Source organism: Scyliorhinus torazame, unplaced genomic scaffold (genome assembly GCF_047496885.1).
Source record: "Scyliorhinus torazame isolate Kashiwa2021f unplaced genomic scaffold, sScyTor2.1 scaffold_1547, whole genome shotgun sequence".
NCBI classification, from domain to species: domain Eukaryota; kingdom Metazoa; phylum Chordata; class Chondrichthyes; order Carcharhiniformes; family Scyliorhinidae; genus Scyliorhinus; species Scyliorhinus torazame.
Window position 1 is genome coordinate 1 of NW_027309274.1, and position 17801 is coordinate 17801.

The 17801-nt window shown below is 44.5% G+C and overlaps 19 non-coding genes across 19 annotated transcripts; all 19 read right to left on the bottom strand.

The window, feature by feature from the left end:
• Positions 1-338: 338 nt before the first annotated feature.
• Positions 339-409, bottom strand: trnag-gcc (transfer RNA glycine (anticodon GCC)). Its single transcript has one exon. It is a non-coding gene; the product is annotated as a tRNA-Gly (tRNA).
• A 1481-nt stretch (positions 410-1890) lies between these two features.
• Positions 1891-1961, bottom strand: trnag-gcc (transfer RNA glycine (anticodon GCC)). The gene has a single exon. It is a non-coding gene; the product is annotated as a tRNA-Gly (tRNA).
• Positions 1962-2107: 146 nt separating this feature from the next.
• trnag-gcc (transfer RNA glycine (anticodon GCC)) lies at positions 2108-2178 on the bottom strand. The gene has a single exon. It is a non-coding gene; the product is annotated as a tRNA-Gly (tRNA).
• Positions 2179-3661: 1483 nt separating this feature from the next.
• Positions 3662-3732, bottom strand: trnag-gcc (transfer RNA glycine (anticodon GCC)). The gene has a single exon. It is a non-coding gene; the product is annotated as a tRNA-Gly (tRNA).
• A 146-nt stretch (positions 3733-3878) lies between these two features.
• trnag-gcc (transfer RNA glycine (anticodon GCC)) lies at positions 3879-3949 on the bottom strand. The gene has a single exon. It is a non-coding gene; the product is annotated as a tRNA-Gly (tRNA).
• Positions 3950-5432: 1483 nt separating this feature from the next.
• On the bottom strand, positions 5433-5503 carry trnag-gcc (transfer RNA glycine (anticodon GCC)). The gene has a single exon. It is a non-coding gene; the product is annotated as a tRNA-Gly (tRNA).
• Positions 5504-5649: 146 nt separating this feature from the next.
• trnag-gcc (transfer RNA glycine (anticodon GCC)) lies at positions 5650-5720 on the bottom strand. The gene has a single exon. It is a non-coding gene; the product is annotated as a tRNA-Gly (tRNA).
• Positions 5721-5866: 146 nt separating this feature from the next.
• On the bottom strand, positions 5867-5937 carry trnag-gcc (transfer RNA glycine (anticodon GCC)). The gene has a single exon. It is a non-coding gene; the product is annotated as a tRNA-Gly (tRNA).
• A 1700-nt stretch (positions 5938-7637) lies between these two features.
• Positions 7638-7708, bottom strand: trnag-gcc (transfer RNA glycine (anticodon GCC)). Its single transcript has one exon. It is a non-coding gene; the product is annotated as a tRNA-Gly (tRNA).
• A 1477-nt stretch (positions 7709-9185) lies between these two features.
• On the bottom strand, positions 9186-9256 carry trnag-gcc (transfer RNA glycine (anticodon GCC)). The gene has a single exon. It is a non-coding gene; the product is annotated as a tRNA-Gly (tRNA).
• Positions 9257-9402: 146 nt separating this feature from the next.
• On the bottom strand, positions 9403-9473 carry trnag-gcc (transfer RNA glycine (anticodon GCC)). The gene has a single exon. It is a non-coding gene; the product is annotated as a tRNA-Gly (tRNA).
• Positions 9474-10951: 1478 nt separating this feature from the next.
• trnag-gcc (transfer RNA glycine (anticodon GCC)) lies at positions 10952-11022 on the bottom strand. The gene has a single exon. It is a non-coding gene; the product is annotated as a tRNA-Gly (tRNA).
• A 146-nt stretch (positions 11023-11168) lies between these two features.
• On the bottom strand, positions 11169-11239 carry trnag-gcc (transfer RNA glycine (anticodon GCC)). The gene has a single exon. It is a non-coding gene; the product is annotated as a tRNA-Gly (tRNA).
• A 1483-nt stretch (positions 11240-12722) lies between these two features.
• trnag-gcc (transfer RNA glycine (anticodon GCC)) lies at positions 12723-12793 on the bottom strand. Its single transcript has one exon. It is a non-coding gene; the product is annotated as a tRNA-Gly (tRNA).
• A 146-nt stretch (positions 12794-12939) lies between these two features.
• trnag-gcc (transfer RNA glycine (anticodon GCC)) lies at positions 12940-13018 on the bottom strand. The gene has a single exon. It is a non-coding gene; the product is annotated as a tRNA-Gly (tRNA).
• A 1477-nt stretch (positions 13019-14495) lies between these two features.
• Positions 14496-14566, bottom strand: trnag-gcc (transfer RNA glycine (anticodon GCC)). Its single transcript has one exon. It is a non-coding gene; the product is annotated as a tRNA-Gly (tRNA).
• Positions 14567-14712: 146 nt separating this feature from the next.
• On the bottom strand, positions 14713-14783 carry trnag-gcc (transfer RNA glycine (anticodon GCC)). The gene has a single exon. It is a non-coding gene; the product is annotated as a tRNA-Gly (tRNA).
• A 1477-nt stretch (positions 14784-16260) lies between these two features.
• On the bottom strand, positions 16261-16331 carry trnag-gcc (transfer RNA glycine (anticodon GCC)). Its single transcript has one exon. It is a non-coding gene; the product is annotated as a tRNA-Gly (tRNA).
• Positions 16332-16477: 146 nt separating this feature from the next.
• On the bottom strand, positions 16478-16548 carry trnag-gcc (transfer RNA glycine (anticodon GCC)). The gene has a single exon. It is a non-coding gene; the product is annotated as a tRNA-Gly (tRNA).
• Between the last annotated feature and the right edge of the window lie 1253 nt (positions 16549-17801).

Here is a 17801-nt window from a genome sequence, read left to right on the forward strand (position 1 = left end):
AAAAAAAAAGAGTCCAGTGAAAAATTATCAGTTTGTGCAAAGTTTGTTTGAACTTTTCTTAAGGCAATGAAGGTAAAAATGTTGTGAAAGGTGAAAAAGAAGTCAGGGAAGGAGGGTTTTAATTGAAGAGGAATGAGTGTTTGCAGCTGTGAGTGGTGAAGCGGACAGGAAAAGGGAGAGTGTTGTGAAGCAGATGTTGAAAACGAGCATGAGGAAAGTGGTAAAGAGATTGATGCGGAGGGTGTGGTGAAAATGTAGTTGCGATAAAAGAAAGCTGGTGGTAAGAATGTAGAGAGGAATGAAAAATTGCTGAGCACAGGAATGCAAAAGAGCTGTGATGCATTGGCCGGGAATCGAACCCGGGCCTCCCGCGTGGCAGGCGAGAATTCTACCACTGAACCACCAATGCAACTCCGCTATCAATTTCATGATGTTCTCCTTTTTTCCCCCAATGCTTTCACTCAGCAGCATTTCCATTTCCTCACTTTGTCCTCACTTTCCCCAAATGTCAACAAATTTCTTTACCTAAACTTCGGGCACAGCAGCGCATAAACCTCATGTGCTCTCACTTCACACCACTACAGATCACCTAATGCTACACTGCAATATCATCAGACCGCTACTTTTCTTCACGCAAAGCTAACAGTGCTTCCACTAGGCCAGACTGCAAATTCCATGGCTTGATAACATACGGCTCCTTCCTTTCAGAATAATATGTTGTGCATCTTTCCGATTTTACAGCCAGGTTGGCTAATTATCCTAATGCTGCGTTACAGTAAAGTGGGATTTCACACCTCCACCAAACAACCTATGTTTGGATAATGGCTTTTATACCGCTACCAGCCTTGGTTACATTAGAACTCACATCATCATTTCAGTTATGCAGGCCTCTGCACCATGAACCCACAACATTGGCACAATGCTGTCACATCCTGTGTCCTGATTCCCCATGTGTCATCCTGGTCATCAAGCTCTCGAATGTAGGTCCGTGTTTGCAAAACATGAAAGGAAGGGGTGAATCAGCATTCGCCAAGGTTGAGGAATGTCAGCTTTATGGAAAAAGTTGAGAAGCTGGCATTATCCTCGTTGCAACACAAGGGACTCCCTCGGGGGAGACAATTACCCACCAACATTGCCTCAGGTGAATGAGGTGTGAATCTCCAAATGGACTCCGAAAACGAGTAACGTGAAACATCGCCTCCTCCCACTTATCGTGGTAAAGAGTACTGTAAAGATACTAGCGATGTTTACACACATGTGTGAGACTGTGCGTGTCTGGGCCTTGTCCTGTTCTGTGGCCAGTATCCTGTTGCCCCTTTATGTTTGGGCCATTCCTCCTTAGCCGGAATGTTCTGAGAGGCTGAATGAGCTTTGAACGAGCTGCTTTTTCTCTTCTTTGTCTCATGGTATTTGTACTGGTCCAATTGTATTGTTGTGCTTGTATTCTCCTCTGTATATATATATGTTGACATATTTTGCTATGCTGTGGAATTCCTGTGATTTAGCTGGTTATTTGTGACAATGGAAAAAGGTGAATGAAAAGACTTTGTAAAAAAAGAGTCCAGTGAAAAACTATCAGTTTGTGCAAAGTTTGTTTGAACTTTTCTGAAGGCAATGAAGGTAAAAATGTTGTGAAGGGTTAAAAAGAAGTGAGAGGAGGAGGGTTTTAATTGAAGAGGAATGAGTGTTTGCAGCTGTGAGTGGTGAAGCGGACAGGAAAAGGGACAGTGTTGTGAAGCAGATGTTGAAAGTGAGCATGAGGAAAGTGGTAAAGAGATTGATGCGGAGGGAGTGTATGGTGAAAATGTAGTTGTGATAAAAGAAAGCTGGTGGTAAGAATGTAGAGAGGAAGGAAAAATTGCTGAGCAGAGGAATGCAAAGGAGCTGCAATGTATTGGCCGGGAATCCAACCCAGGCCTCTCACGTGGCAGGTGAGAATTCTACCACTGAACCACCAATGCAAGCCACACAACTGAAGCTGAACTTTCATGCACAATGCCTGAGTTGCTGACAGATGTTGATGTGTGTTCGCCAAAGAAAACTGCATGTAACCAGCAGAGAGATGCAGTGTAAAGATGAGGAATAACAGTGCAACACCAGTCGATCTTGCATTGGCCGGGAATCGAACCCGGGCCTCCCGCGTGGCAGGCGAGAATTCTACCACTGAACCACCAATGCAACTCCGCTATCAATTTCATGATGTTCTCCTTTTTTCCCCCAATGCTTTCACTCCGCAGCATTTCCATTTCCTCACTTTGTCCTCACTTTCCCCAAATGTCAACAAATTTCTTTACCTAAACTTCGGGCACAGCAGCGCATAAACCTCATGTGCTCTCACTTCACACCACTACAGATCACCTAATGCTACACTGCAATATCATCAGGCTGCTACTTTTCTTCACGCAAAGCTAACAGTGCTTCCACTGGGCCAGACTGCAAATTCCATGGCTTGATAACATACGGCTCCTTCCTTTCAGAATAATATGTTGTGCATCTTTCCGATTTTACAGCCAGGTTGGCTAATTATCCTAATGCTGCGTTACAGTCAAGTGGGATTTCACACCTCCACCAAACAACCTATGTTTGGATAATGGCTTTTATACCGCTACCAGCCTTGGTTACATTTGAACTCACATCATCATTTCAGTTATGCAGGCCTCTGCACCATGAACCCACAACATTGGCACAATGCTGTCACATCCTGTGTCCTGATTCCCCATGTGTCATCCTGGTCATCATGCTCTCGAATGTAGGTCCGTGTTTGCAAAACAGGAAAGGAAGGGGTGAATCAGCATTCGCCAAGGTTAAGGAATGTCAGCTTTATGGAAAGAGTTGAGAAGCTGGCATTATCCTCGTTGCAACACAAGGGACTCCTTAGGGGGAGACAATTACCCACCAACATTGCCTCAGGTGAATGAGGTGTGAATCTCCAAATGGACTCCGAAAACGAGTAACGTGAAACATCGCCTCCTCCCACTTATCTTGGAAAAGAGTACTGTAAAGATACTCGCGATGTTTACACACATGTGTGAGACTGTGCGTGTCTGGGCCTTGTCCTGTTCTGTGGCCGGTATCCTGTTGCCCCTTTATGTTTGGGCCATTCCTCCTTAGCCGGAATGTTCTGAGAGGCTGAATGAGCTTTGAACGAGCTGCTTTTTCTCTTCTTTGTCTCATGGTATTTGTACTGGTCCAATTGTATTGTTGTGCTTGTATTCTCCTCTGTATATATATATGTTGACATATTTTGCTATGCTGTGGAATTCCTGTGATTTAGCTGGCTATTTGTGACAATGGAAAAAGGTGAATGAAAAGACATTGTAAAAAAAAAGAGTCCAGTGAAAAATTATCAGTTTGTGCAAAGTTTGTTTGAACTTTTCTTAAGGCAATAAAGGTAAAAATGTTGTGAAAGGTGAAAAAGAAGTCAGGGAAGGAGGGTTTTAATTGAAGAGGAATGAGTGTTTGCAGCTGGGAGTGGTGAAGCGGACAGGAAAAGGGAGAGTGTTGTGAAGCAGATGTTGAAAATGAGCATGAGGAAAGTGGTAAAGAGATTGATGCGGAGGGAGTGTATGGTGAAAATGTAGTTGTGATAAAAGAAAGCTGGTGGTAAGAATGTAGAGAGGAAGGAAAAATTGCTGAGCAGAGGAATGCAAAGGAGCTGCAATGGATTGGCCGGGAATCCAACCCGGGCCTCTCACGTGGCAGGTGAGAATTCTACCACTGAACCACCAATGCAAGCCACACAACTGAAGCTGAACTTTCATGCACAATGCCTGAGTTGCTAACAAATGTTGATGTGTGTTAGCCAAAGAAAACTGCATGTAACCAGCAGAGAGATGCAGTGTAAAGATGAGAAATAACAGTGCAACACCAGTCAATCTTGCATTGGCCGGGAATCGAACCCGGGCCTCCCGCGTGGCAGGCGAGAATTCTACCACTGAACCACCAATGCAACTCCACGATCAATTTCATGATGTTCTCCTTTTTTTCCCCAATGCTTTCACTCAGCAGCATTTCCATTTCCTCACTTTGTCCTCACTTTCCCCATATTGCAACAAATTTCTTTACCTAAACTTCGGGCACAGCAGCGCATAAACCTCATGTGCTCTCACTTCACACCACGACAGATCACCTAATGCTACACTGCAATATCATCAGGCCGCTACTTTTCTTCACGCAAAGCTAACAGTGCTTCCACTGGGCCAGACTGCAAATTCCATGGCTTGATAACATACGGCTCCTTCCTTTCAGAATAATATGTTGTGCATCTTTCCGATTTTACAGCCAGGTTGGCTAATTATCCTCATGCTGCGTTACAGTAAAGTGGGATTTCACACCTCCACCAAACAACCTATGTTTGGATAATGGCTTTTATACCGCTACCAGCCTTGGTTACATTAGAACTCACATCATCATTTCAGTTATGCAGGCCTCTGCACCATGAACCCACAACATTGGCACAATGCTGTCACATCCTGTGTCCTGATTCCCCATGTGTCATCCTCGTCATCATGCTCTCGAATGTAGGTCCGTGTTTGCAAAACAGGAAAGGAAGGGGTGAATCAGCATTCGCCAAGGTTGAGGAATGTCAGCTTTATGGAAAGAGTTGAGAAGCTGGCATTATCCTAGTTGCAACACAAGGGACTCCCTAGGGGGACACAATTACCCACCAACATTGCCTCAGGTGAATGAGGTGTGAATCTCCAAATGGACTCCGAAAACGATTAACGTGAAACATCGCCTCCTCCCACTTATCTTGGAAAAGAGTACTGTAAAGATACTTGCGACGTTTACACACATGTGTGAGACTGTGCGTGTCTGGGCCTTGTCCTGTTCTGTGGCCGGTATCCTGTTGCCCCTTTATGTTTGGGCCATTCCTCCTTAGCCGGAATGTTCTGAGAGGCTGAATGTGCTTTGAACGAGCTGCTTTTTCTCTTCTTTGTCTCATGGTATTTGTACTGGTCCAATTGTATTGTTGTGCTTGTATTCTCCTCTGTATATATATATGTTGACATATTTTGCTATGCTGTGGAATTCCTGTGATTTAGCTGGCTATTTGTGACAATGGAAAAAGGTGAATGAAAAGACATTGTAAAAAAAAAGAGTCCAGTGAAAAATTATCAGTTTGTGCAAAGTTTGTTTGAACTTTTCTGAAGGCAATGAAGGTAAAAATGTAGTGGAAGGTGAAAAAGAAGTCAGGGAAGGAGGGTTTTAATTGAAGAGGAATGAGTGTTTGCAGCTGGGAGTGGTGAAGCGGACAGGAAAAGGGAGAGTGTTGTGAAGCAGATGTTGAAAATGAGCATGAGGAAAGTGGTAAAGAGATTGATGCGGAGGGAGTGTATGGTGAAAATGTAGTTGGGATAAAAGAAAGCTGGTGGTAAGAATGTAGAGAGGAAGGAAAAATTGCTGAGCAGAGGAATGCAAAGGAGCTGCAATGTATTGGCCGGGAATCCAACCCGGGCCTCTCACGTGGCAGGTGAGAATTCAACCACTGAACCACCAATGCAAGCCACACAACTGAAGCTGAACTTTCATGCACAATGCCTGAGTTGCTAACAGATGTTGATGTGTGTTAGCCAAAGAAAACTGCATGTAACCAGCAGCGAGATGCAGTGTAAAGATGAGAAATAACAGTGCAACACCAGTCAATCTTGCATTGGCCAGGAATCGAACCCGGGCCTCCCGCGTGGCAGGCGAGAATTCTACGACTGAACCACCAATGCAAGCCACGCAACTGAAGATGAACTTTCAAGCCCAATGCCTGAGTTGCTAGCAGATGTTGATGTGTGTTCGCCAAAGAAAACTGAATGTAACCAGCAGAGAGATGCAGTGTAAAGATGAGAAATAACAGTGCAACACCAGTCAATCTTGCATTGGCCAGGAATCGAACCCGGGCCTCCCGCGTGGCAGGCGAGAATTCTACCACTGAACCACCAATGCAACTCCACGATCAATTTCATGATGTTCTCCTTTTTTTCCCCAATGCTTTCACTCAGCAGCATTTCCATTTCCTCACTTTGTCCTCACTTTCCCCATATTGCAACAAATTTCTTTACCTAAACTTCGGGCACAGCAGCGCATAAACCTCATGTGCTCTCACTTCACACCACGACAGATCACCTAATGCTACACTGCAATATCATCAGGCCGCTACTTTTCTTCACGCAAAGCTAACAGTGCTTCCACTGGGCCAGACTGCAAATTCCATGGCTTGATAACATACGGCTCCTTCCTTTCAGAATAATATGTTGTGCATCTTTCCGATTTTACAGCCAGGTTGGCTAATTATCCTCATGCTGCGTTACAGTAAAGTGGGATTTCACACCTCCACCAAACAACCTATGTTTGGATAATGGCTTTTATACCGCTACCAGCCTTGGTTACATTAGAACTCACATCATCATTTCAGTTATGCAGGCCTCTGCACCATGAACCCACAACATTGGCACAATGCTGTCACATCCTGTGTCCTGATTCCCCATGTGTCATCCTCGTCATCATGCTCTCGAATGTAGGTCCGTGTTTGCAAAACAGGAAAGGAAGGGGTGAATCAGCATTCGCCAAGGTTGAGGAATGTCAGCTTTATGGAAAGAGTTGAGAAGCTGGCATTATCCTAGTTGCAACACAAGGGACTCCCTAGGGGGAGACAATTACCCACCAACATTGCCTCAGGTGAATGAGGTGTGAATCTCCAAATGGACTCCGAAAACGATTAACGTGAAACATCGCCTCCTCCCACTTATCTTGGAAAAGAGTACTGTAAAGATACTCGCGACGTTTACACACATGTGTGAGACTGTGCGTGTCTGGGCCTTGTCCTGTTCTGTGGCCGGTATCCTGTTGCCCCTTTATGTTTGGGCCATTCCTCCTTAGCCGGAATGTTCTGAGAGGCTGAATGAGCTTTGAACGAGCTGCTTTTTCTCTTCTTTGTCTCATGGTATTTGTACTGGTCCAATTGTATTGTTGTGCTTGTATTCTCCTCTGTATATATATATGTTGACATATTTTGCTATGCTGTGGAATTCCTGTGATTTAGCTGGCTATTTGTGACAATGGAAAAAGGTGAATGAAAAGACATTGTAAAAAAAAAGAGTCCAGTGAAAAATTATCAGTTTGTGCAAAGTTTGTTTGAACTTTTCTGAAGGCAATGAAGGTAAAAATGTTGTGGAAGGTGAAAAAGAAGTGAGAGGAGGAGGGTTTTAATTGAAGAGGAATGAGTGTTTGCAGCTGTGAGTGGTGAAGCGGACAGGAAAAGGGAGAGTGTTGTGAAGCAGATGTTGAAAATGAGCATGAGGAAAGTGGTAAAGAGATTGATGCGGAGGGAGTGTATGGTGAAAATGTAGTTGTGATAAAAGAAAGCTGGTGGTAAGAATGTAGAGAGGAAGGAAAAATTGCTGAGCAGAGGAATGGAAAGGAGCTGCAATGTATTGGCCGGGAATCCAACCGGGGCCTCTCACGTGGCAGGTGAGAATTCTACCACTGAACCACCAATGCAAGACACACAACTTAAGCCGAACTTTCATGCACAATGCCTGAGTTGCTAACAGATGTTGATGTGTGTTGGCCAAAGAAAACTGCATGTAACCAGCAGAGAGATGCAGTGTAAAGATGAGAAATAACAGTGCAACACCAGTCAATCTTGCATTGGCCAGGAATCGAACCCGGGCCTCCCGCGTGGCAGGCGAGAATTCTACCACTGAACCACCAATGCAACTCCATTATCAAGCTTGTGATGTTCTCCTTTTTTTCCCCAATGCTTTCACTCAGCAGCATTTGCATTTCCTCACTTTGTCCTCTCTTTCCCCAAATGTCAACAAATTTCTTTACCTAAACTTCGGGCACAGCAGCGCATAAACCTCCTGTGCTCTCACTTCACACCACTACAATATCACCTAATGCTACACTGCAATATCATCAGACCGCTACTTTTCTTCACGCAAAGCTAACAGTGCTTCCACTAGGCCAGACTGCAAATTCCATGGCTTGATGACAGACGGCTCCTTCCTTTCAGAATAACATGTTGTGCATCTTTCCGATTTTACAGCCAGGTTGGCTAATTATCCTAATGCTGCGTTACAGTAAAGTGGGATTTCACACCTCCACCAAACAACCTATGTTTGGATAATGGCTTTTATACCGCTACCAGCCTTGGTTACATTTGAACTCACATCATCATTTCAGTTATGCAGGCCTCTGCACCATGAACCCAACAACATTGGCACAATGCTGTCACATCCTGTGTCCTGATTCCCCATGTGTCATCCTCGTCATCATGCTCTCGAATGTAGGTCCGTGTTTGCGAAACAGGAAAGGAAGGGGTGAATCAGCATTCGCCAAGGTTGAGGAATGTCAGCTTTATGGAAAGAGTTGAGAAGCTGGCAATATCCTAGTTGCAACACAAGGGACTCCTTAGGGGGAGACAATTACCCACCAACATTGCCTCAGGTGAATGAGGTGTGAATCTCCAAATGGACTCCGAAAACGAGTAACGTGAAACATCGCCTCCTCCCACTTATCTTGGTAAAGAGTACTGTAAAGATACTAGCGATGTTTACACACATGTGTGAGACTGTGCGTGTCTGGGCCTTGTCCTGTTCTGTGGCCGGTATCCTGTTGCCCCTTTATGTTTGGGCCATTCCTCCTTCGCCGGAATGTTCTGAGAGGCTGAATGAGCTTTGAACGAGCTGCTTTTTCTCTTCTTTGTCTCATGATATTTGTACTGGTCCAATTGTATTGTTGTGCTTGTGTTCTCCTCTGTATATATACGTTGACATATTTTGCTATGCTGTGGAATTCCTGTGATTTAGCTGGTTATTTGTGACAATGGAAAAAGGTGAATGAAAAGACTTTGTAAAAAAAGAGTCCAGTGAAAAATTATCAGTTTGTGCAAAGTTTGTTTGAACTTTTCTTAAGGCAATGAAGGTAAAAATGTTGTGAAGGGTTAAAAAGAAGTGAGAGGAGGAGGGTTTTAATTAAAGAGGAATGAGTGTTTGCAGCTGTGAGTGGTGAAGCGGACAGGAAAAGGGAGAGTGTTGTGAAGCAGATGTTGAAAATGAGCATGAGGAAAGTGGTAAAGAGATTGATGCGGAGGGTGTGGTGAAAATGTAGTTGCGATAAAAGAAAGCTGGTGGTAAGAATGGAGAGAGGAATGAAAAATTGCTGAGCACAGGAATGCAAATTAGCTGTGATGCATTGGCCGGGAATCAAACCCGGGCCTCCCGCGTGGCAGGCGAGAATTCTACCACTGAACCACCAATGCAAGCCACGCAACTGAAGCTGAACTTTCAAGCCCAATGCCTGAGTTGCGAACAGATGTTGATGTGTGTTCGCCAAAGAAAACTGCATGTAACCAGCAGAGAGATGCAGTGTAAAGATGAGAAATAACAGTGCAACACCAGTCAATCTTGCATTGGCCGGGAATCGAACCCGGGCCTCCCGAGTGGCAGGCGAGAATTCTACCACTGAACCACCAATGCAACTCCACGATCAATTTCATGATGTTCTCCTTTTTTTCCCCCAATGCTTTCACTCAGCAGCATTTCCATTTCCTCACTTTGTCCTCACTTTCCCCAAATTGCAACAAATTTCTTTACCTAAACTTCGGGCACAGCAGCGCATAAACCTCCTGTGCTCTCACTTCACACCACGACAGATCACCTAATGCTACACTGCAATATCATCAGGCTGCTACTTTTCTTCACGCAAAGCTAACAGTGCTTCCACTAGGCCAGACTGCAAATTCCATGGCTTGATAACATACGGCTCCTTCCTTTCAGAATAATATGTTGTGCATCTTTCCGATTTTACAGCCAGGTTGGCTAATTATCCTCCTGCTGCGTTACAGTAAAGTGGGATTTCACACCTCCACCAAACAACCTATGTTTGGATAATGGCTTTTATACCGCTACCAGCCTTGGTTACATTAGAACTCACATCATCATTTCAGTTATGCAGGCCTCTGCACCATGAACCCACAACATTGGCACAATGCTGTCACATCCTGTGTCCTGATTCCCCATGTGTCATCCTCGTCATCATGCTCTCGAATGTAGGTCCGTGTTTGCAAAACAGGAAAGGAAGGGGTGAATCAGCATTCGCCAAGGTTGAGGAATGTCAGCTTTATGGAAAGAGTTGAGAAGCTGGCATTATCCTAGTTGCAACACAAGGGACTCCCTAGGGGGAGACAATTACCCACCAACATTGCCTCAGGTGAATGAGGTGTGAATCTCCAAATGGACTCCGAAAACGATTAACGTGAAACATCGCCTCCTCCCACTTATCTTGGAAAAGAGTACTGTAAAGATACTCGCGACGTTTACACACATGTGTGAGACTGTGCGTGTCTGGGCCTTGTCCTGTTCTGTGGCCGGTATCCTGTTGCCCCTTTATGTTTGGGCCATTCCTCCTTAGCCGGAATGTTCTGAGAGGCTGAATGAGCTTTGAACGAGCTGTTTTTTCTCTTCTTTGTCTCATGGTATTGGTACTGGTCCAATTGTATTGTTGTGCTTGTATTCTCCTCTGTATATATATATGTTGACATATTTTGCTATGCTGTGGAATTCCTGTGATTTAGCTGGCTATTTGTGACAATGGAAAAAGGTGAATGAAAAGACTTTGTAAAAAAAGAGTCCAGTGAAAAATTATCAGTTTGTGCAAAGTTTGTTTGAACTTTTCTTAAGGCAATGAAGGTAAAAATGTTGTGAAGGGTTAAAAAGAAGTGAGAGGAGGAGGGTTTTAATTAAAGAGGAATGAGTGTTTGCAGCTGTGAGTGGTGAAGCGGACAGGAAAAGGGAGAGTGTTGTGAAGCAGATGTTGAAAATGAGCATGAGGAAAGTGGTAAAGAGATTGATGCGGAGGGTGTGGTGAAAATGTAGTTGCGATAAAAGAAAGCTGGTGGTAAGAATGTAGAGAGGAATGAAAAATTGCTGAGCACAGGAATGCAAAAGAGGTGTGATGCATTGGCCGGGAATCAAACCCGGGCCTCCCGCGTGGCAGGCGAGAATTCTACCACTGAACCACCAATGCAAGCCACGCAACTGAAGCTGAACTTTCAAGCCCAATGCCTGAGTTGCTAACAGATGTTGATGTGTGTTCGCCAAAGAAAACTGCATGTAACCAGCAGAGAGATGCAGTGTAAAGATGAGAAATAACAGTGCAACACCAGTCAATCTTGCATTGGCCGGGAATCGAACCCGGGCCTCCCGCGTGGCAGGCGAGAATTCTACCACTGAACCACCAATGCAACTCCACGATCAATTTCATGATGTTCTCCTTTTTTTCCCCAATGCTTTCACTCAGCAGCATTTCCATTTCCTCACTTTGTCCTCACTTTCCCCAAATGTCAACAAATTTCTTTACCTAAACTTCGGGCACAGCAGCGCATAAACCTCATGTGCTCTCACTTCACACCACAACAGATCACCTAATGCTACACTGCAATATCATCAGGCCGCTACTTTTCTTCACGCAAAGCTAACAGTGCTTCCACTAGGCCAGACTGCAAATTCCATGGCTTGATAACATACGGCTCCTTCCTTTCAGAATAATATGTTGTGCATCTTTCCGATTTTACAGCCAGGTTGGCTAATTATCCTCATGCTGCGTTACAGTAAAGTGGGATTTCACACCTCCACCAAACAACCTATGTTTGGATAATGGCTTTTATACCGCTACCAGCCTTGGTTACATTTGAACTCACATCATCATTTCAGTTATGCAGGCCTCTGCACCATGAACCCACAACATTGGCACAATGCTGTCACATCCTGTGTCCTGATTCCCCATGTGTCATCCTCGTCATCATGCTCTCGAATGTAGGTCCGTGTTTGCAAAACAGGAAAGGAAGGGGTGAATCAGCATTCGCCAAGGTTGAGGAATGTCAGCTTTATGGAAAGAGTTGAGAAGCTGGCATTATCCTAGTTGCAACACAAGGGACTCCCTCGGGGGAGACAATTACCCACCAACATTGCCTCAGGTGAATGAGGTGTGAATCTCCAAATGGACTCCGAAAACGATTAACGTGAAACATCGCCTCCTCCCACTTATCTTGGAAAAGAGTACTGTAAAGATACTCGCGACGTTTACACACATGTGTGAGACTGTGCGTGTCTGGGCCTTGTCCTGTTCTGTGGCCGGTATCCTGTTGCCCCTTTATGTTTGGGCCATTCCTCCTTAGCCGGAATGTTCTGAGAGGCTGAATGTGCTTTGAACGAGCTGCTTTTTCTCTTCTTTGTCTCATGGTATTTGTACTGGTCCAATTGTATTGTTGTGCTTGTATTCTCCTCTGTATATATATATGTTGACATATTTTGCTATGCTGTGGAATTCCTGTGATTTAGCTGGCTATTTGTGACAATGGAAAAAGGTGAATGAAAAGACATTGTAAAAAAAAAGAGTCCAGTGAAAAATTATCAGTTTGTGCAAAGTTTGTTTGAACTTTTCTGAAGGCAATGAAGGTAAAAATGTTGTGGAAGGTGAAAAAGAAGTGAGAGGAGGAGGGTTTTAATTGAAGAGGAATGAGTGTTTGCAGCTGTGAGTGGTGAAGCGGACAGGAAAAGGGAGAGTGTTGTGAAGCAGATGTTGAAAATGAGCATGAGGAAAGTGGTAAAGAGATTGATGCGGAGGGAGTGTATGGTGAAAATGTAGTTGTGATAAAAGAAAGCTGGTGGTAAGAATGTAGAGAGGAAGGAAAAATTGCTGAGCAGAGGAATGGAAAGGAGCTGCAATGTATTGGCCGGGAATCCAACCCGGGCCTCTCACGTGGCAGGTGAGAATTCTACCACTGAACCACCAATGCAAGACACACAACTTAAGCTGAACTTTCATGCACAATGCCTGAGTTGCTAACAGATGTTGATGTGTGTTGGCCAAAGAAAACTGCATGTAACCAGCAGAGAGATGCAGTGTAAAGATGAGAAATAACAGTGCAACACCAGTCAATCTTGCATTGGCCGGGAATCGAACCCGGGCCTCCCGCCCTCCCGCGTGGCAGGCGAGAATTCTACCACTGAACCACCAATGCAACTCCATTATCAAACTTGTGATGTTCTCCTTTTTTTCCCCAATGCTTTCACTCAGCAGCATTTGCATTTCCTCACTTTGTCCTCTCTTTCCCCAAATGTCAACAAATTTCTTTACCTAAACTTCGGGCACAGCAGCGCATAAACCTCCTGTGCTCTCACTTCACACCACTACAATATCACCTAATGCTACACTGCAATATCATCAGACCGCTACTTTTCTTCACGCAAAGCTAACAGTGCTTCCACTAGGCCAGACTGCAAATTCCATGGCTTGATGACAGACGGCTCCTTCCTTTCAGAATAACATGTTGTGCATCTTTCCGATTTTACAGCCAGGTTGGCTAATTATCCTAATGCTGCGTTACAGTAAAGTGGGATTTCACACCTCCACCAAACAACCTATGTTTGGATGATGGCTTTTATACCGCTACCAGCCTTGGTTACATTTGAACTCACATCATCATTTCAGTTATGCAGGCCTCTGCACCATGAACCCAACAACATTGGCACAATGCTGTCACATCCTGTGTCCTGATTCCCCATGTGTCATCCTCGTCATCATGCTCTCGAATGTAGGTCCGTGTTTGCGAAACAGGAAAGGAAGGGGTGAATCAGCATTCGCCAAGGTTGAGGAATGTCAGCTTTATGGAAAGAGTTGAGAAGCTGGCAATATCCTAGTTGCAACACAAGGGACTCCTTAGGGGGAGACAATTACCCACCAACATTGCCTCAGGTGAATGAGGTGTGAATCTCCAAATGGACTCCGAAAACGAGTAACGTGAAACATCGCCTCCTCCCACTTATCTTGGTAAAGAGTACTGTAAAGATACTAGCGATGTTTACACACATGTGTGAGACTGTGCGTGTCTGGGCCTTGTCCTGTTCTGTGGCCGGTATCCTGTTGCCCCTTTATGTTTGGGCCATTCCTCCTTCGCCGGAATGTTCTGAGAGGCTGAATGAGCTTTGAACGAGCTGCTTTTTCTCTTCTTTGTCTCATGATATTTGTACTGGTCCAATTGTATTGTTGTGCTTGTGTTCTCCTCTGTATATATACGTTGACATATTTTGCTATGCTGTGGAATTCCTGTGATTTAGCTGGTTATTTGTGACAATGGAAAAAGGTGAATGAAAAGACTTTGTAAAAAAAGAGTCCAGTGAAAAATTATCAGTTTGTGCAAAGTTTGTTTGAACTTTTCTTAAGGCAATGAAGGTAAAAATGTTGTGAAGGGTTAAAAAGAAGTGAGAGGAGGAGGGTTTTAATTAAAGAGGAATGAGTGTTTGCAGCTGTGAGTGGTGAAGCGGACAGGAAAAGGGAGAGTGTTGCGAAGCAGATGTTGAAAATGAGCATGAGGAAAGTGGTAAAGAGATTGATGCGGAGGGTGTGGTGAAAATGTAGTTGCGATAAAAGAAAGCTGGTGGTAAGAATGGAGAGAGGAATGAAAAATTGCTGAGCACAGGAATGCAAATTAGCTGTGATGCATTGGCCGGGAATCAAACCCGGGCCTCCCGCGTGGCAGGCGAGAATTCTACCACTGAACCACCAATGCAAGCCACGCAACTGAAGCTGAACTTTCAAGCCCAATGCCTGAGTTGCGAACAGATGTTGATGTGTGTTCGCCAAAGAAAACTGCATGTAACCAGCAGAGAGATGCAGTGTAAAGATGAGAAATAACAGTGCAACACCAGTCAATCTTGCATTGGCCGGGAATCGAACCCGGGCCTCCCGCGTGGCAGGCGAGAATTCTACCACTGAACCACCAATGCAACTCCACGATCAATTTCATGATGTTCTCCTTTTTTTCCCCAATGCTTTCACTCAGCAGCATTTCCATTTCCTCACTTTGTCCTCACTTTCCCCAAATTGCAACAAATTTCTTTACCTAAACTTCGGGCACAGCAGCGCATAAACCTCCTGTGCTCTCACTTCACACCACGACAGATCACCTAATGCTACACTGCAATATCATCAGGCTGCTACTTTTCTTCACGCAAAGCTAACAGTGCTTCCACTAGGCCAGACTGCAAATTCCATGGCTTGATAACATACGGCTCCTTCCTTTCAGAATAATATGTTGTGCATCTTTCCGATTTTACAGCCAGGTTGGCTAATTATCCTCCTGCTGCGTTACAGTAAAGTGGGATTTCACACCTCCACCAAACAACCTATGTTTGGATAATGGCTTTTATACCGCTACCAGCCTTGGTTACATTAGAACTCACATCATCATTTCAGTTATGCAGGCCTCTGCACCATGAACCCACAACATTGGCACAATGCTGTCACATCCTGTGTCCTGATTCCCCATGTGTCATCCTCGTCATCATGCTCTCGAATGTAGGTCCGTGTTTGCAAAACAGGAAAGGAAGGGGTGAATCAGCATTCGCCAAGGTTGAGGAATGTCAGCTTTATGGAAAGAGTTGAGAAGCTGGCATTATCCTAGTTGCAACACAAGGGACTCCCTACGGGGAGACAATTACCCACCAACATTGCCTCAGGTGAATGAGGTGTGAATCTCCAAATGGACTCCGAAAACGATTAACGTGAAACATCGCCTCCTCCCACTTATCTTGGAAAAGAGTACTGTAAAGATACTCGCGACGTTTACACACATGTGTGAGACTGTGCGTGTCTGGGCCTTGTCCTGTTCTGTGGCCGGTATCCTGTTGCCCCTTTATGTTTGGGCCATTCCTCCTTAGCCGGAATGTTCTGAGAGGCTGAATGAGCTTTGAACGAGCTGTTTTTTCTCTTCTTTGTCTCATGGTATTGGTACTGGTCCAATTGTATTGTTGTGCTTGTATTCTCCTCTGTATATATATATGTTGACATATTTTGCTATGCTGTGGAATTCCTGTGATTTAGCTGGCTATTTGTGACAATGGAAAAAGGTGAATGAAAAGACTTTGTAAAAAAAGAGTCCAGTGAAAAATTATCAGTTTGTGCAAAGTTTGTTTGAACTTTTCTTAAGGCAATGAAGGTAAAAATGTTGTGAAGGGTTAAAAAGAAGTGAGAGGAGGAGGGTTTTAATTAAAGAGGAATGAGTGTTTGCAGCTGTGAGTGGTGAAGCGGACAGGAAAAGGGAGAGTGTTGTGAAGCAGATGTTGAAAATGAGCATGAGGAAAGTGGTAAAGAGATTGATGCGGAGGGTGTGGTGAAAATGTAGTTGCGATAAAAGAAAGCTGGTGGTAAGAATGTAGAGAGGAATGAAAAATTGCTGAGCACAGGAATGCAAAAGAGGTGTGATGCATTGGCCGGGAATCAAACGCGGGCCTCCCGCGTGGCAGGCGAGAATTCTACCACTGAACCACCAATGCAAGCCACGCAACTGAAGCTGAACTTTCAAGCCCAATGCCTGAGTTGCTAACAGATGTTGATGTGTGTTCGCCAAAGAAAACTGCATGTAACCAGCAGAGAGATGCAGTGTAAAGATGAGAAATAACAGTGCAACGCCAGTCAATCTTGCATTGGCCGGGAATCGAACCCGGGCCTCCCGCGTGGCAGGCGAGAATTCTACCACTGAACCACCAATGCAACTCCACGATCAATTTCATGATGTTCTCCTTTTTTTCCCCAATGCTTTCACTCAGCAGCATTTCCATTTCCTCACTTTGTCCTCACTTTCCCCAAATGTCAACAAATTTCTTTACCTAAACTTCGGGCACAGCAGCGCATAAACCTCATGTGCTCTCACTTCACACCACAACAGATCACCTAATGCTACACTGCAATATCATCAGGCCGCTACTTTTCTTCACGCAAAGCTAACAGTGCTTCCACTAGGCCAGACTGCAAATTCCATGGCTTGATAACATACGGCTCCTTCCTTTCAGAATAATATGTTGTGCATCTTTCCGATTTTACAGCCAGGTTGGCTAATTATCCTCATGCTGCGTTACAGTAAAGTGGGATTTCACACCTCCACCAAACAACCTATGTTTGGATAATGGCTTTTATACCGCTACCAGCCTTGGTTACATTTGAACTCACATCATCATTTCAGTTATGCAGGCCTCTGCACCATGAACCCACAACATTGGCACAATGCTGTCACATCCTGTGTCCTGATTCCCCATGTGTCATCCTCGTCATCATGCTCTCGAATGTAGGTCCGTGTTTGCAAAACAGGAAAGGAAGGGGTGAATCAGCATTCGCCAAGGTTGAGGAATGTCAGCTTTATGGAAAGAGTTGAGAAGCTGGCATTATCCTAGTTGCAACACAAGGGACTCCCTCGGGGGAGACAATTACCCACCAACATTGCCTCAGGTGAATGAGGTGTGAATCTCCAAATGGACTCCGAAAACGATTAACGTGAAACATCGCCTCCTCCCACTTATCTTGGAAAAGAGTACTGTAAAGATACTCGCGACGTTTACACACATGTGTGAGACTGTGCGTGTCTGGGCCTTGTCCTGTTCTGTGGCCGGTATCCTGTTGCCCCTTTATGTTTGGGCCATTCCTCCTTAGCCGGAATGTTCTGAGAGGCTGAATGTGCTTTGAACGAGCTGCTTTTTCTCTTCTTTGTCTCATGGTATTTGTACTGGTCCAATTGTATTGTTGTGCTTGTATTCTCCTCTGTATATATATATGTTGACATATTTTGCTATGCTGTGGAATTCCTGTGATTTAGCTGGCTATTTGTGACAATGGAAAAAGGTGAATGAAAAGACTTTGTAAAAAAAGAGTCCAGTGAAAAATTATCAGTTTGTGCAAAGTTTGTTTGAACTTTTCTTAAGGCAATGAAGGTAAAAATGTTGTGAAGGGTTAAAAAGAAGTGAGAGGAGGAG